Genomic DNA, 18,894 nt, shown 5'->3' with positions numbered 1-18,894 from the left:
AAAACATACAACATAGAAGCAGTCAGATTCTGAGGTTCTCAGCCAGGTTCCTTTGCTTCAGACCTTTGCTGTTCAATTAACATTGTAACCTATGTCTTAATGTAAATCAGTCTCTGAGTTGACTGAAGCAGAAGCTTCAATGCTGAAGCCTAGCTCCCTTAACAAAGCCTTTCCCAGCATCTGTTTTGTTTCTGTACCTTTAGAGCACACTGTAGGATGCAAGAATACAATAGCCTTTCCTCACAAAAATTGTGCAATTTACTCATTCACTAATAAAGGAAAATTATAAAGATATTTTGGACACTTAAGAAAAGCATGTTTAAAAAAAAGATGCAAGAGAACATAGTCTGTATGCATTTTCACTAAGCTTTAGAGAAAACCCAGTATAAAGATCAAATCTACAAAGTTACTTTACAATATATGAATTACTGGAGTAGATTAATAAAAGCAGATTTCAAATCAAAGGAGACTTGCAAGTGGGAATAGTTTTGAAAGAGTGCAGCAAGTAGAGGACTGTCACAAGAATCAATATTATGATGAATACTGTTCTTTTCACAATCTCTTAAGATTTATACAATGCCACACGGACTGTAGTGACAATATTCATTTAAACTACAAAGCAGGGGCAGTCAGCATTAAGCACAAAGGTTAGAAAATTCACATGCATAAAGGGTTCATGCCACAATGAAGGGGACAGTGATGGAAAACAAAAAGGAACATAACATTTTAATGAGTTATATCCTACAGAGATGTGCAAGAAAGGCCTGTTCTCAGAAATAATTGTGTTTTCTTTGCTCTCACCTTAGATATTTGGCACAATTACCACCAAAGGGAAAGAGGGACACATTTGTGAAGCTGCAGTTATGTAACCAGTTTCTTTATTATTATTATTATTTAAAAAAAAAAAATAGCAATGAAATCAGAATAGCTTAGCACAAGAGCAATGGGAAGTATTTTGTACAAGTACCAAAGCTCTCTGAAGATAAGAAGTCTGAGTATTCTTAAAAGGAATGTCATTTCTTAATGAAATCAGCTGAGAAAAAAAAGAACATATGGACACAATCCCATGCCCTGCCAAACATTACACCTTGGTTTTAATAGGGTTTGACTAATATGATCACTACAGCCAAAATTCTGGTTCATATTCCCTGTCTCTGGAAACCATGAATTTACAGACACATTGTCCAGTGCACTGAGGTGTCTATGTAAAGATTTATGAATAAGTGTTTCAATTACACATGTAATAAATGAAATCTTCACCTTTTAGAACTGGAATGTAATTTACCCAAGGTCTCCACCACTATATACATCTCACTTTCTGCTATCAGACCCTTCCTTTTATTTACTCTACATCTTGTTCATAATGTTAATCAATCTCACCTGTTCAGGATAAAACAACGGCAAATGTCAGCTCTGTCATAAAGATGTAATTAACATCATAGACATCTAAAATTTAGCAGTAGCAGAGACTTAACTTCTAAGCTTACTGGTCAGTGAACTCTCTCCAGTTTCTCCTACAAACGTAACTTCAGTAGCCAAGGTTTCCCACTTCATTATCAAATTTCAATGAACCACCAGCCATTACCCAGATAAGCCAGACATGCAAGTTCGTCTGCAAGCACCTGATTTAAGTCTACCAAATTCACAAGCACTGAGACACACAAAAAATAAGGGCACAAATACACAGGAATACAAACACAAATAGACAAAATAAATAAATATATAAATAAAAACACAATATTTCAAATACAGAAGTAAAAAAGCATTTCTGGTAATGTTACAACTTAAAAATATTTATTGGCTTGGCACACAATGCAAACGCAAAATGATTTTAGTTTAGACATTTTGATTATGGGGAACATTAAAATAATAAATAAAATAAAAAATAAAACAAAACAATCCCACATTGTTACCTAAGCAGTATTTCAGAAGAGAAAAATAAAAATTCTAATTAAAAATTGCCAACTCCCACTTCAACAAATCTAATCCCTTAATTTGTCAACCTTTCAAACACTACTATCAGCCACAATTGACACGTAAGCTCAGGAGAAAGCTGTAATTACTGCAGTGATTTTGTCAGAGTGTTACAAAATGCAAGTATTTCAGTTCTCAATTAAAATTCAAGGAAAATGACAATAGTTGTACAACATGCTGTTGATCACAACATGAATCTTTGGGTGGCTTTTTTTTTCTTTTCCCTCTTACAAACTGACACATTTCCAGCTGGTACACTCTGGGTGATGACTGAATCAGAGCATGCACCTTCCCCTCTCTGATTCAGCAATTTACCTGTAGCAGAGTATACTAAACAGTATCCCACTAAACAGGAAACAAATATAGTATCGTTTTGCACTTTGCAAACTCAAGTAGGCAAGAGCCACCTCACTTTCCTCTGAAATGAAGACGAAGGCTGATTCCCAGAACCTCGTGATGAAGAATATTCATTGTTTCATTTACCATTTTTCCTTTTTTAGGAGGAAATTCTTTGCTCAGAGGGTGGTGAGGGCCTGGCACAGGCTGCATGCAGAAGCATCAGTGCCCTATGCCCAGAGGTGCCCAAAAGCCAGGTGGGTTGGGGCCCTACACAGCCTGACTTGCTGGGCGGCAACCAGCCCACAGTAGGAGGTATCAAACTGGATGGGCCTTAAGGTCCTCTCTAACCCAACCTATTCTATGACTTTATGTGCCCTCTGCAAGGCAGAAAGAAGGGCATGCGCCTGCAGCTGCATCAGCACCAGCCCTGTTCCGCCTCACACAACACACCTCAGTAATGGAGACACCAGCTTAAGTTTAGCAATGTCCACAACCATATTACTGGAAATATACAAATATTAGCAACCATATTAGGAATTTCCTGAAGTTAGGTCATGACACCCAAAAGACACAGCATCCTTTTTCCTTGCACAGTCCCACCACCTGAGGAAACAAAGCCAGGAGACTGCTTCATGGAACCACAAAACAGCCATTAGATGGCTTCCCCTTGGACTGGACAAAAGAAAAGATGGTTCAAAGACAGACTTTCAAACTGGCCTATGTTGGCCATTTTAAAGCAGTTAGAGCAGAAAGAGGCATGAAAACCTCCAAAGCCACATGCCATGACCACAGCCAGACCCGATGGGCCTCCCCTCATAGCACCACATGGCTTCTCTGCCACAGGGCCACCCCACCACTGCTTCCTCACCTCTATCCAAGGCTGCTGCCTGCCAGAAGTTCTGCTTGTTCCTTTGCTTGAAGGATCAGCTTCAAAAGGAAGGACAGCCTGTCCCACTGCTCATTTCAGCTTGCTAACCAACATGAGAAGCGCAGCTCAGCACACGACAGCCATGCGGTGCTCACAGAATGCCTTGAAGCTTCATGCAGCTGAGTGGGAACATGGCGCTGCAACCTGATCTCTCTGCCCCGCACCTGGCAGCCACAGGTGGGCTCAGAAGCTTCTAGACATGCCCTCAGCCACATTAGTGAGGAGAGGCACAAACAGACCCCAGGCCAGTGACATGCAGTGCTTGAGCAAACCTTCAGGTGTCACAGCACTGAGCCTCAGCAAAACTGCTGCATTCTCTCTTTTGAGCCTCCTCTGATCACACAGAGAAGACCTCCACTCCTCCTGATCTTTTACTTGGCAAGACAGGATGACAGAGAATAATTAAATGTGTGTGTTTAGGATCAGTAAGCTTCCTGTCAATTACATGCAACCACTGAGAGCTTTTCTAGTGTCAGGCCTTATGTTTTTTCATTATTTATTAAGTAGAGATGAGCAAAGTAACCCAGATATTAATGAGGTTCAGGGTTTGTGAACTGTGATACCTGCTGTGCTGTGAACGTTCCCTATACCTTACTGCCTCTACAGAGCAGTGAAGGCATCTCACACATTTGCTCTTGTGCTTCATTGATGCTGGCCTCACTGGGCAGCAGACATCGTGTGCTGGCTTCTCCATGGACAGGCCACATCAGTGTTTTCACTGGACAGCATCTGATGTAGTCACTACCCCCAGGTCTGCTCTGCTCACCTTATCCAGGCCCTTAGGAACTGCAGCTTGAGGTGAGGGCTGCTGGTGTTGTGGGGCAGCCCCCCGCTTCTCCCCACAGTGACCCCCAACCTCCCTCCTCAGCCAGCTTAACACCACCCACCTATAGAGATGTGTGCTGTTTGTCCTGGAAGTACTGCCTGCATTTTGGAGCCTAGATGTGTAGGGTTTTATCCCTTTACATTAATACAGAATGTTTTTTTTAATTCATCTCAGCAATCTGAATGAGTGTCCAGACCTCTGTGGTATTTGTCTTAATGTAATCCATGGTAATTGTCATAGATGATTTCATGTTTTCTTCTAGCTCATTGATAAAAGCTGTGAAGGACAAAGAACATTAGGATCCTATCAGACAGATGTCAGTGAGATGACAGTTCCCTTCTGACTTCTCAGTTATTAATCCCCTAAATGTAAAATTTTCATTTCTTAATACGTCATCTCCTAGAGTATGAAATTCCTTGTTAGATCTAGAATTGTCTGGTGTTTATCTGTTTTTATTATTACTATTTATTCAGCTAATAGCTATTTTTTTATTACTGACATAAGAGCATGATCTTAAGTAAAGCCAAGCAATAAGGTGGGCTGCATCTCTTTACTTAACAAGGTATTTGCTCTAGAGTTGTAAGTGAACAAAGATACCCCCACATTCAGTGTTTAAGGGTTATTCCAAAGTCAGCGATTCTGCTACCTTGAAAGAGTCTGCTGATGTTTTTATAGAAGAGACAATGATTAAATCCAAGCACTTTTAGACAGGCAGAAATGTAGAAGAGTGCACAAAGGAAATCCCAAACACGTAGGGAGAAGGGATGACTATAAATACACCAAATAGCTTCACATTAGAGTAGTGGAGAATTTTCAGCCTGATAAAACTTTAGGGCAATACTTATTTATTTATATATTTATTTGTACTGCAGTTACAAAATTAAGGAATGGATTTTTGACTATTTGGCTTCAGGGTTTTTTTTGTGTGTGTGTGGTTTTTTGTTTGTTGGTTTTTAAGTTAAATTTAGTTTATTCTATGGTACTTTCCTGATTATATGCTCTATATCACCTCTAAAATACCTTTATTACTTTTTATTTGTTTACTTATTTATTTATTGGATTGATAGTAAACTGACAAAAGTTGTGGAATATTTTTTGTTTGGTTGTTTTGCAGTGGGGTTCCTTCTCTCTTTTTTTGCAATAAGATGAGCAATGAGCAAGTGTGTAAAATGGCCACATTAGCAATGAGCCATCAAGTAAGTACAGTAACACATGAATTACTTTTCTGTTGACATGTTTCATTTTATTTCTTAGTTATTCAAAAATTAAAAGGAAAACAAAAGAGAAACACTAAAATTAATATATTTATACATACCAAAACTAAATATTGCAGCTTTCAGATTATAGCCAGTTGCTAATTTCATTCTAGCTAGTAAACCAATGTTAGGCATAGCATCTGCATGCCCCATCAGCTGTTTTCTCATCAACTTCCCCATGGAAACCACTCTGCAGATTTTCATTGGTGTCAGTAGGTATTTCTTCAGGTCCAAAAAGCCTGAAGGATCAGACCTGTTGTCTGCTCAAAAATACCACTTGTTCTTTCATTAAAGGAACAAACTGTCATGCAAATAGCAGGAGTCAAAACCATACCTCTGTGCAGTCCCTTCAATTGTTCACTGCAGACACAAAAGACAGAGAAAAGGTTGGGCAACTTGTGTCTTTTCCACATTTCTCAGGCGCAGAGCAAAGAGAAGTGAGAAACTGTTTTCTACCCAAATATCTCACCCAACAGAGAAGGGAAATAATACAAATTTAGTATGATCCTGGTCAAAGATCAGCACAGAATCTTGTTCTTTTCTGCTGACTAATACACACTGATCTTAGGTAACTCAGCTGTATCAAAGAGAGAAAGAAGAAATTAAAAGTACAATGTGTTATGTCTTTGTTCTCTGTCCAGGTACCTGCAATAATTTCTGAATTAATTTCAGTGTCTTTTTCACAGTAGCATCATATTTCAGTTTGATTCTGCATTTTCCTTGAAATTAAGTGTTAACCAAATTACTTCTGTGGAAACAATGATTTTGATAGAGTATTTCCTTCAAAATCCATTATAATTCACAGTCTCTTCTCTGAATACTATACATATTAGTATTTTCTTTTATATATATATATATATATATATATATATATATATATAATTTTTCCTGCAAACAGGCAATGATGTTTGTAATAATCAACCTACTTTTATTCACATTTCGAAGTGAAAAAATACACAGTGCAGTCACAAAGTAACAATCACCTTATTCCAAGAGAGTGATGGTGAACCACCATGCATTTATTTCTTGCTGCTACAAGCAATTCAAATTGCAGGTGTTTGTACTGACATTTGTTTAATATGAAAATGCATTTCCAAGAAAATATGTGCTACGTGGCATCTCTAGCAGTTGTACTCACCATTTTCTATTGGATTGTAAACATGTGTTTGCAGGCAAAGAAAACATAATTGAAGTAATATTAGCAATCATTTTTAAATGTTTGTAAATGTTGATGATGTTCTTTCACCTTTTTTCTAGAATAGGTTGTTCAGTAACACAAGACAAAACAAAACAAAAAGCCCTCAAACAATGATGTTCACAGCTGGCTTCTCTCTCTGTTTCTGTTTTCTTTATTCTTCTGCTCCCCATGCACTTTTTACTCAGCCCCACGGCAGTGCTTCTTCACACCAATATGAAGCGCCAAAATTCTCTCTTTGTTTTACAGCACACAACCTGTCGTTCTGCCTCACAGTCTACTGCAGCCTCCTCATTTCCCACACAGACTGAGATTCAAACTCAAATGATATCAGAAAGCAAAACATTCCCCCACCAGTTTCATACAGAACACAGTACTTTGGATGTTCATGTGGAAAGCCAAAGCTGGTGGTTTGCAGCGAGATTTACTGTCACCGCAAATGGAAAAATATTTTGAATTTTCTACATGTTTTGTGATTAAAATGAAGTAATACTTTGTGTAATGGCATTTATAAGTCATAGCCCATGTATTCTTATAGTACAAACAGGTATATCCATATGGTCAGAACTGTAAGAACAATTCTTGGTAAACATGGAAAATAATTTTCTTGTTTGCATTGCTTTTGTTTATTTTTTGAAAGATTACTAAATGAAAGACTATACAAAAAAAACGCTACCACTAATGATTATGACTAATTTTTAGGGTACTCGTCAAATAATAATAATAAAAAAGAACAAGATAGTACAATTAGTAGATAATCTTTCACTGATCTAAGCCAAACTCTGAGAAAAACATACATGTGTTTTACGTCAGGCATTTCTAACCTATTCTGCCTCAACAAACTCTCCACAGTAGTAGCTGATAAAAACAAACTCCTTGTTGCTTTCATCTTTTAAGATGAAAATCTGTAATGTTGTTTTAGCATAATTTTTTCCACAAACATAGTGGTTTGTTAACAATAAACAGACCTTTATTAGATTGGGGGGAGGAGAAGATGTGGCTGGTACATGTGATTTGGAGATCTCAGTGCTCCTTCCATGAGAATGGAGGCTGATAAAGATGAAGGGACCTTTGAGGGACTCCAGAACCATGTATACCTCTTATTTTATGTTATTCTAATAAAAGCATAGCTGTTTCTACAATTCAGCTGTCTATTTCTGTTGGCAAGAACTATATTTTTCAATAAATCATTTTCAAGCCTTTTTTTGATATCTGTTCCCTTGTGTCAATGATATGTTTCTGAAAACGCAAAAGCAAAAAACAACTCTCCCAGGCTTTTGTTCAGCATTAAGTATTAGAGGAAATGGATCCCCAATGCTGTCACACGCTTATAAACAGCTGTAACTATGTGGTGTGTTTACAGTAAGAAAGCTCCCAGTAATGTCTTGGATAAGTAACATAGTATTTGAGGTACTAGTTGAAGCCTGGAGGCATGAATTGTGTTGTCTGTTGCTGCTGCTCTCTCTCTTCCTCTCCTGTCTGACTCAAACGTGTCACTCTAGGCCTCTTTCCCGTCCTGTTTCTGGTCTGCTTCCCTTGCAAATCCTTACAAGAGGATGAGATTTCTCTTTCATGACAATCCTACCAAAGTGAGGTATCAGTATTATTTGATAACTGCTACTACAGAGTTATTAAGTGGAAGTTTATAGGTAATTAGTTGCTCATGTGTAAGGTATCCTTATTGCTTAGCAAAAAGCACAAAATAAAATGTATAGTTGGCCAGCTACCAACTTTAATGCATAACTGCATTCCCTCTCCAGTGCCCCAACCCCTCCAAAATTCTGCTTTGTTACAAAGTTTACAGTATGCCCAAAGTGAAGCAACTCTGATGACACTTCTGACATTTATCACTGCTGCAAACCTCGTGGACAGTCAGTGATCATAGAAATCAGGAGTGATAGACATCTACCTGAATCACAGAACTACAGAATGGGTTGGGTTGGAAGGGACCTCATGGATCATCAAGTTCCAACCCCGCTGCCCCAGGCAGGGCCACCAACCTCCAGGATGCCCGAGGCCCCATCCAAGCTGGTCTTGAACACCTCCAGGGATGGGGCACCCACAGGCTCTCTCGGCAGCCTGTTCCAGCACCTCACCATTCTCTCTGTGCAGAACATACCCCTGACATCTAAACCAAACCTTCCCTCCTTGAGCATAAAGTTATTTTGAAGTTAACCTGAAGTTATTTTGAATCTGAAAAAATTTTTCATCCTAACTTTGGAAAGAGAAGGTTATACTGAGAGACTCTTTAATAAATAATAGGATTTGCTTAGCTTGAATACTTTTTATCATATGTGATGTCATGGCTGGAAGTACGACCTAAATGTAAGGATCAGATACAGAGAACCTGATCAGCTTACTTCAAACCTTTTTTATCCACCCACATGTAAAACATTTATCATATTATGTCTCTTCCAAGACTGTTCCAAGTCTGCCTTAGTAGATCAGAAACTTTCAAAAAAACAAAAAACACCTGTAATTATCATGATTGATAATCACTTTACCTGGTCTTCTAATGTCATTATCTGTCCAATTTCTGGAACTTCTGTTAAATCTAAATGTAATTGACACAGACTCATGACTTAGTAAATTACTTCACTTTGTAATGAAGAGAATACAAGTAACTAGATAGTCTGAAGAAGAGAATGTAGATACAAGTGTGTGATATTTTATATTTAGGATAACTTAAATATGGCATCTCACTAGTCAACTTGGTCTTCATACACATTTCACATGTAAGATTTAATGAGTTAGGCATTTTGCCATGTCCCATACTGACCAAGGAGCGCTTTCTCATGCATTACATGCCACATTCATTGCAAACTAATGCAGAATATAAAATTGTATTTATTATATTTTTTAAAGGAAATATTTACATTTGTTTGAGGGTTTAATAACAGATATCCCAAATGGCTGCATTTTCTCATTTCTGTATTTTTGCATTAATTGCTTCACTCACTATGTAATCTTTGGTGATTTTCCAATTAATTGCCAACCCACATGGCCACCTTTACTCAGTCTTTTATTTCTGGCTTATAAAATTTTTTAGCAGATGTAAAAAACATCATCGTAATGCTTTTGGCTGCTTATGATCTGAAAATGCTATGCAGTCATTAATTAACTCACATAATGCTATTTATCACATGCTGACATTGATGCAAGTACACTATAGAGTGCATGTATATAAGCAATTTTAAGCACAGTCATAGGGATTTCCAAAGCAGGGTTTCATTGGTAAAGTCCTCTTGTTAATTAGTGGCAAATTTAACTCACAATTTCAACAACATGACACAGAACTTAAAAAATCATTGCAGAAAATAACAGCAGCCTAAAGAATACTAAATGGAACCACAATTGCTCATTTAATTGAGTCTTTATGCATTTGGTATTCATGCAGACCTTGCAGTACAGAAACTGTAGAACTACTTTTTACTCCAGAAAACAGGATAGAGAAGGGTGTCTTGTGACACAGTGCCTTGCTGAAGAAAATAATAACAAGTACTGCAGAAAAAAAGAAAATATTACAAAACATTGCTGCTTGGGCTCCTTTGAGCAGTTTCTTTTTAGGCCTTAATCGCAGGAACAAGGTCTGTTCTAAATTGTTTGCATTTGCTTCTGAATGTCTGGAAATTCGCTCGTTAAGTGTTCAGGTGGAGGAAAAAGCTTTTTCAGGTGCAGAAAGAAGTAATGCTGTGCAGTCAGTGGAAAGGAACATTCAAACAATTATACACCCTACTGCTTCAAGTCATATTAAAACAATCTATAAGCTAATTCAATGCTAACACAATGTCTCATAAATGGTAAACGGGCCGGATGAACATCCTGGCTGAGCAGGATGGATGAACACCTTTCCAAGTTAAGAAACACAGTATCATTGCGTTGTTCAACAAGCTTTTAACTGCTAGTTCTGCTTTTAAACCTGGTATATATAATCAGTGTTTTCATCAGAGATCTGTTTCTGGAATGTGTCAGACAACTCAGAAGGGATTATATTCTCTGGCACCTCATGTAATTTCCACAGTGGTTCTTTAATTTATGTAAAATGTACATTTGGGGTACCTGTGCCTCAGAACAGACTTGCAGCCCACAGACTGTAAAGCAGTCTCAGTCGAGGTTGAGATTTAATCTTCAGTTTTTCTTAGGAAAGCATTCTTGATTTAATTTCTCTTTCCCCTCAAAGTACAAGTGGACAGTTATGTTAACATTTGGAGGGCTATCTTTGAGTAAGAACATCTATTTTTGGAGGCAAAAGAATGGAAAGGTGAAGATTTCAAATCAAAATAAATCAAGTCATAGTCTCTTAATTCAGTAACATTCAGGGCTCTAAAATATTAGTTTGGTTCTTTGGCTATGCTTCTGTGATGTTATACAACTGCCTGTCACAGGAAAGGCTGACTAGGATTTTAGCAATGGACCAATACAAAGGTCTATTAAAAGTAACAGTATGTAAATCAAATCACTGAAAACTCTACTAATATGTCATGGTTTTATGATTTTTGGTTATCAGTATCTACATCATAACATCATGTAGTAAACAGCTGACATAATATTTTCTCCTGTTTTTCTGACCGACTGTTTTCTTCATCTCCAAGTGCCCATTTACTGCTCAAATCTCCCTTCTTTAATATAGTCATGCTACTACATACACAAATTGTTCGGTATAATAGAGTCAGAAAGACTGCTTTTGTAACTGGCAGATCTTTAAACTGATCTTGGAATGTGAAAAGCACGCTAAGCTTTTTTTGGTATGCATAGTGCTTTGTTATAGAATAGACAAGATATCTCATGAAGGGTAATTAAAATCTGACCATAGTTATTATTTCCACATACCACAAACTAAATATTCTGCTATGAAACTCGTTGATTCTTCTGCCAGTACACTAGTCAAATATGTCTTCGCAGGACTTTCTTGATTCTTCAGGGTGAGTAGAGGTGAATAAGTATTACCATCTTTCTATGTTTTTGTTCTTTCCTTTCTTACTCTGATGCAAAAAAATGTTGGCTCTAAAGCTGAAAAATAATGTACTTAAAGAAAAATCAAGAACATTACACCAATTATCTTAGAAAACTGAGGGGACAACAACATTTGAGGATGATGGTTAAGAAAGTCTTGAAGGCTTCAATTGAAAATTCAGCTGGCTGCTTAAACCATGAGATATCAAAACAAACAAACAAAGCAAATTAAAACAAACAACAACAACAAAAAAACTTCCAAATATTTTTTTTTCATGAAGTTTCATAGTGTTTCCATTTGATGAAAAAAGTAAAGCAAACAAGGAACAAGGAAATCTGTACAGACAAACATGAGAGTCCTGAATGCTGGAATGCTGGGATCTTCAAGTAGATGGAATGAAAACATCACCTTTCATATCCTGGGCTATCAGTAGCATTGACTTTATTATTTATTAGCTGGAATATATAAAGAGAAGTACTTGGAGTAAAACTTATGGTGCTAGCATGAAATTTATAGCCTCATGTTTGTAAAAATGGAGTATTACAGAGCTAAAACCTACAGATCTAATAAATGAAAAACTTAATCTTGGAAGTATCTTTAAATATGATAAGAAACTTCCTGCTTTTTCTGGTTAAGTAAGTTCATTTATCTTTTTCGCCGACAATTAATCTAGGTCTGGAATATATTTGGAAAAGTCAAAACAAGAAAAGACTGCCCCAAAAGACAAGGTAGTACATACCATCTGTCAGGCATCCCCAAATGTTAATTACTTGCAAGTAAGATTTAAGATCAAAATGAAAATGATCTTCAAAGAGTAACTGAAGAAACATGGCTGTAATTCAGATGTCTGTATGATTTGATGCCTTTTTTTTTTTTTTTTTTTTTTTTTTTTTTTTTTTTCTAACACTTCAGTCGAAGTGTGATACTTCTTTTCACAGACTATATATTTCAGCATATACTACTCATCTGGTACAACCTTCAGTAGCTCTAAGGCGCAATGCCTATATGCAATGAATATTACAGTTAATCACATTTATACAAGGCTCAGATTGCAATTGAAGATATTTAAACAGGTACTGTTGGTTCTGTTTAAAAAGAAACAATAGCTATTTTCTTCATATTTCACTGATATTTTTAAACCTAGAGAAGGCTTGGGATAGAAGAAGAAAAACCATTAACCTAATTTTGAACCTAGAAAAGTGAAGTGATGGATCCAAAGCAGCCCAGCAATTCTGGTTCTAAGCTGCATCCAAAACCAAACAAAATAAATTATTTTACTCTAAGATATAGAAGATTTTTTTTTTTCCTAATAACTTCTGTTCACTCAAGATTTTGCCCTGGGAGGAACAAAGACTGCACAAAAATATCTAATCATCAGAGGTTTCTGTGCTTTACAACAAAAAATTCCTGCACGGGGAATAATCTCTCAAAAAGAACTTATTTACTTAGCCCTCAGGTAGAGGAATTTATGCACACACAAAAAATCCAGATAGTGTTTTAAACTGCCTTGTATACCTCACATGCAGTCTCTATTCACCTCTCTAAAAATGAGTAACAGAGCTTCAGTGCAGCTCAGTACAGACATCTCTCTGGAAAGAGCTGAAGCTAAGCATATCTATAAAATGATTCCCAAAAAGCCTAATAACATTTTATAATAGAAAAAGGACAGTTTCTATGTATCCTCTGCTCGAAAAAGGCAAACTGGCTGTTCAAAGCCCCTTGTTTTGCTTAGGAATGTTTTTGTTGTTACTGCCCCACAGTGGCTCATTGGAATATGTATGCAGGGCGGTTGTTTTTTTCAGCTTGAGCAGGCATTTGAAGAGGGGGAGGGTTGCCAGGGAATCTTTTATTTTCACTGTCGCGCTAATGATCTACAGTTACAGGCAGATACAGCTATAATCCAAGATCACATTTTCTTTCAAGTCTTTATTAAAGAGCTAATGTATTCCTCTTTTCAATGTATAGATTATATTTTCCACTTGCAAATAGTTCTTTAGGTTGGATGTAATAGAAGGATTTAGTAGATAAATGGAGGACTGATTCAGAGAACAGGCATTTCATTGAGTGCTAATAGTGACAGAGAATCCCGCATGATGTCCTGAATGGTAAAAACCTCAATGAGTTTATCACACATCCGTGTGTGTAAGTGCTCTTGTTCACACACTGCTCCTCTGTGCATACTTTTCTTTAATATGACTTATTATTCTGAGGAAAAAAAAAAAAAAAAAAGAAACAACAAAAAATGTATCTTACAATCTCAATTAATGTAGTTCTGTACTGTACATTTAATCTATATTCAACAGTCGGGACCACATTTTTAGCAGTCAGGTTAGCGGTCTGATAGTTTTGCTAATAATTTTATTTGGCATGGCTAACAGTTTGCACAATGGATCAAATTCTCCTGTGCACTGTGGCTTTGGACGGCTCTGCAAGTGCCATCCATCTTCCAAAGCAATGAGGAGGCTTCAGTCACATGCAATCTCATACCACTACAACTCTTTGCAGTGATAGTAGTGAGTAAAAAGAAGGGTTAGCCAAGAGTGTTACGTTGCCAATTTAACATCTTGGCCCTCTTAGCAGTGAACATGCTACCTTAATTCTGCATGGAGATACTGGCCTGTGTGCTCAGCAGCATCAGCATTATGTAAGAACAACAACAACATATACATATTTTTTAATAATTTTCCTTCTACTCCTTGCACATTTGTGTGTAGGTACAATAAGTTCAATAGTTAAGTACATGTTTGACTTGAAATTAGATTAAAATAGGAAAAAGTATCCTGGAATTCATGGCCATTTTCATACCGTGAAGCAGAGAGACTGTTACAGAATTCTGAGTCACCCTTCCTTCTGACCTTGATTTGCAATATATAATTTAGTGAATCTCACATCACATCAGATGTTCATTGGGTTAAAAAGATCAGTGAGCTTACCCGCCATTACATATGTAGCTTACCTCTTTGTTTTGATTATTGCTTGTCAGCATACCAGTGATCTGCGCTCCATCTGCACACTGAGGGATAAATGTTTCTCACAGTACATAGGCTAGCACTGCACTGTTTGTTCCCTTTTCAGCTGAAGAATCTTTGTGTGTCTGAGCATACTTCTGCCGTCATCCTAATTTTTCTGCATTTCTTGTACGAGCACAAAGTTCTTAAAATGTGATGTTTAAAATGCTGGTTGCTCAGCAAATAATCTATTGCACACAGCAATGAAATAATACAGAAATCTGCATGTTGAATTTCAATTATGCTTTAAAGCTTTCTAAGCAGAGTTCTTATGCTTTCTTTTCAACATGCAATGAAGTGTTAGTTTGGTTTGTGTGCTGTTCTGTTGTTGTTTGTTTCATTGGTTTGTTTTGTTTTCTAGAAACATCAGCATAGCAGGGCACTGAAGAGCTTCCTTCTGTTTAAGTGATTGTTTACTCTAGCTCCTGTACCCTGTGGAAAGCCTGCCTAGTGAGTGACCACATTATAAAAGAAACTCACTCTGCTTTCAAATCAGTTAATGCATTATATCTCTCTCATGTAAGAGAGGAAATTAATTCTGTGAAACGCTTTGTACTTCCCAGTGTTTAAATAGTTCAGTAATGCATTTTGGGGTTGGTACAGAGTAGAAATATGCCCTATTACATGATTTGTTTGCAGATATTTGTCAGTGATGCGTGCAGGCAGCACTTGATAGGGACTGGCTGTATAAATCATGAAAAAAGAATCCTTATATACTAATCCAGACTGAGACTTGCAACTCACTAGCAATTACTGGCTTTATTATGGGAAATATTTGGATGCACCACCCTCTGCCAGGCTAGATTTCATTGCCATTCTCATAGAGCAAAAATATTTTTAATAATTTTAATAAAATATAAAGGGGAAATAATAGTGCAAGGTTTGGTTCAGCCATGATGGCAGGGGAGAAAGAGCAGAAAAGGGTTTGTACTGTAGCAGACTGTTACAAAACATGGTCACTATAAATTTAACACTGGAATTGTTTTCACAGACTAGAAAGCTAAGACAAGTCACCAAGTAAGGAGATGGGTCTGTATGCCATAATGCAGCAGTAGGCAGAAATGCAGACAAGAAGTCTAAAAGTGATATAATCAGGTTAGTGTGGCTGCATATGATCATATTAGCCCAGTTTGAAAGGCAGAACTAACCTGTCCAGCATCAAATTGCTTTGATGAAGCTTCAGGGATCACTACACTCTACTGTGCTGACCTGTGTAGTAACCACATCATATGCCAGACAAAGGTGAAGTAAGTTGGGTTAGGATAATGGCATCGTCCTCTTTAGAGGCAACCACACAGGCTGAGAAAGAAAAACAGAGCCTTATCAAAGCTGAAGCTTATTGAGGGAAATGCTAGAACAGTTGGAAGAAAAAAAGATGTAAAATATTAAAAACTAGAAGTTTATGTCCACTGTGTAGGATTCTACCTAGCACCATGTGCTTCCTCAAACTAGGGGTCAGAAGAACCAAAGTTCTCATTAACAGCATTCAACCACTTCATTAACCTTACTTATGGGGGGGCTCTTTTAAAAGTGTACTTGAGAGTACCAAAGAAAAAAGACTTTCAGGGGGAAAGAAATTCAAAATACAGCATTAGGTATTGCATTTCTTCATTTCTAGAATCATAGAATCCTTGTAGTTCTAAGGGACCTCTGAGGGCCCTCTAATCCAACTCCCCTGCAATGAATAGGAATGCCACAGCTAGTTCAGATAATGAAGGGCCTGATCCAGCCTCACTTTGAAAGTCTCCAGGGATGGGGTGTCAACCACATTTGTAGGTAACCTGTTCCAGTGCCTCAGCACTCTCATTGTAAAAGACTTTTTCCTTATATCCAACCTAAATATACCCTCCTTGAGCTTGAAGCCATTTCCCCTTCTTCTATCACCACAGACTCTGCTAAAATGTCTGTCCCCTTCTATCCTGTATCTCCACTTTACATACTGAAAACCTGTTATCAGCCCACATCGCAGTCTTCTCTTCTCTAGGCTGAACAGCCGCAGCTCTCTCAGCCTGTCCTCATAGGGGAGGTACTCCATCCCTTCTCTGGATGTGCCCCAACAGGTCTGCGTCTCTCCTGTACTGAGGACTCCACATCTGGAGGCAGCACTCCAGGTGAAGCATCGGTAGTGTGAAGTAGAGGGGCAAACTTCAGCATTTAATTTTTGTTGATCCCATTCTGCAAGTATAACTCCTACCAAAAAACTATGTAAGAAGCCTAGGCTTAACTTTGTCCTTTACTTTCTTTTTCATTTTTTTGTCTTATTAGAGATAAAATTAGGTAATACTTTTTTGTGTTCTGTGCTATCCTAACAATACAAATCTGCTTGAAATTTGCTCACTGTTAAGCCAGATGTAGGTCTGTTTGAAGCAGTTGAGCAACTTAGAGCAGCCAGAGCTGGTAGTGCTGATCTGAAGACTGTTTTCTTCTGGGGCATAACTGTTTTTCCATATCCGTTTAATATGTATGAATATATTAAAATGTATTATGATATTACATTTTTATTTTTAAATAATTAAGATTCAGAAAAATATCTGAAAAAACATGGTGTTTTTGTGACTTTCTCCTCCATGTTTTACCGTTGTGAGATGTTAAAATGGACAGGAACACCTGAAGCAGACTAATTCTGTCTGATTTTCTTTTGTCACCGCTACATGCATATGTGCCAGTGGTTAGTGATTCCTTTCTGAGGAAATGACTGGCAAATGCCAGTCTAAATTTTTACAGGAAGTAGTGGATGGACAGGAGGGTAGTGATTTCTCATGTATTACAGGGTTATAAAAGCAAGTTAATGTTAGGGTTCTTTGAGTGCTGGAAAATACTATGATAGAAATAGGGAAGTATTTGTTTTGCTCTTACTCACAGGCAAACACTGAAAGCATTTCAGAAACCTACTAAAATAACTGTAGAGGAAACTTAACACTAGTCTGAAAAACACTCAGCTTCGCTTTCATTTCGTATTAGTCATTGTGAGAACTGTCTTCTGAGATACTGAAGGTATTATCATGGTTGACTACGTTACACTTAAAACCCTCAGGGTAGCACTACACTTACCTGTGCATAACCTGCAATCAAATATGAAAAATAAATATTAAGGAGCATTTTGGAGTCCCTGAGGCCTTGTTTGAGTGGCTTATGCTGTCGACTTTAGTTTATATCATGTTTTAAATTTGGCAGGTATATCAGCAGCAATGCATACTTTATTTTCAGTTCAGATAAAGCATTTTGTTTAACTATGGATAGAATATGACCTGAATTACATGGCAGTACAGATTACAGGCTGAGATTTTTTTTCTTTCAGAGACCAATGTGAGACAGTTTTAGTTCAGGTCTAATACAGATCACAGCCTCTGCTCTTCGTTTACAACACATTGCAAGGAAATGGATAGAAGCAGAAGTGGAGCAGTACTTCACCTTTGCCTTCTTGTATACTGACCCATGGCTTTGGTCAGCAGAAAATAATATTGTCTAAGGAGATCTACAGTCTATTTCTCAGTTTCACATAACAAAAGAATTTAAGAATGCAGAGCTCATTGGGAATTGTAATACATAACAATATATAGTTTTAGATAGACAATGCCATAATGTATATGTATATGCTATGGTTGTAGCCATAAATTTGGCATTTATTGCTGCCATGCATGTGTTTTTGGCTTAGGACACCACTGTCTACAGCATAGCTAGGGATGGATGTCCCTGACTTGCATTAAACATGCACGAGGGAAGTTTTACTGAATCAGCTTCTCGTCATACTTTCCTCTCATGCCCAGTAAGCCTGGCACATAACATGCATTGCTGTTGTCAAAGGTGGATAAGATTTAAGCTTGATCTTGTTTAAATTTTGTCAGCATGGCTGTTGATCAGATGTTGTTATTCACATATCTATCCTGATTCTAGAGTTATGTGTTTATCTGCTGTTGTGCTGATGCCAGGGTATGCCAGTAGAAACACTCTTATACCTGTGTAATTGGATCTACACTAAAGTGATTGAACTAATGATAAAAGCAAAAGCTGGTCTTGTCTGTGGAGGGAATTTTATGAGCAGAAATATATTGCTATAAGCAGGGGTTCAGGCACACCAGAGACTGTAACAGCAATGCATTGTAGCATAGTATGAGCTTATCCATGGCAACTACTACCTATGTGGTCTAAGCCATTCTAAGTTCAGCATGGGAGTGTGTTACAGCACTAAGCTAACGTATTTTACCAGGCCTTTGCCGTGGTCAGTTAAGGTCAGCTGATGGATTATGTTTGTTAAGCTTCAATAACTTTGAGTAAGTCTGAGTTCTCTCTTTATGTAGTTAAAGCTATTCAAGTCACTCATTGGTAATGTTATGAAGAAAGTGCAGCTTTATCCTAGTTTGCCTTGTCCTGACTTTACATTTCTTCAAGGTATAAAAACGAAACCATCAAAATA

Source organism: Coturnix japonica, chromosome 4, assembly GCF_001577835.2.
Source record: "Coturnix japonica isolate 7356 chromosome 4, Coturnix japonica 2.1, whole genome shotgun sequence".
NCBI lineage: Eukaryota > Metazoa > Chordata > Aves > Galliformes > Phasianidae > Coturnix > Coturnix japonica.
This window is presented reverse-complemented; position numbering follows the sequence as displayed.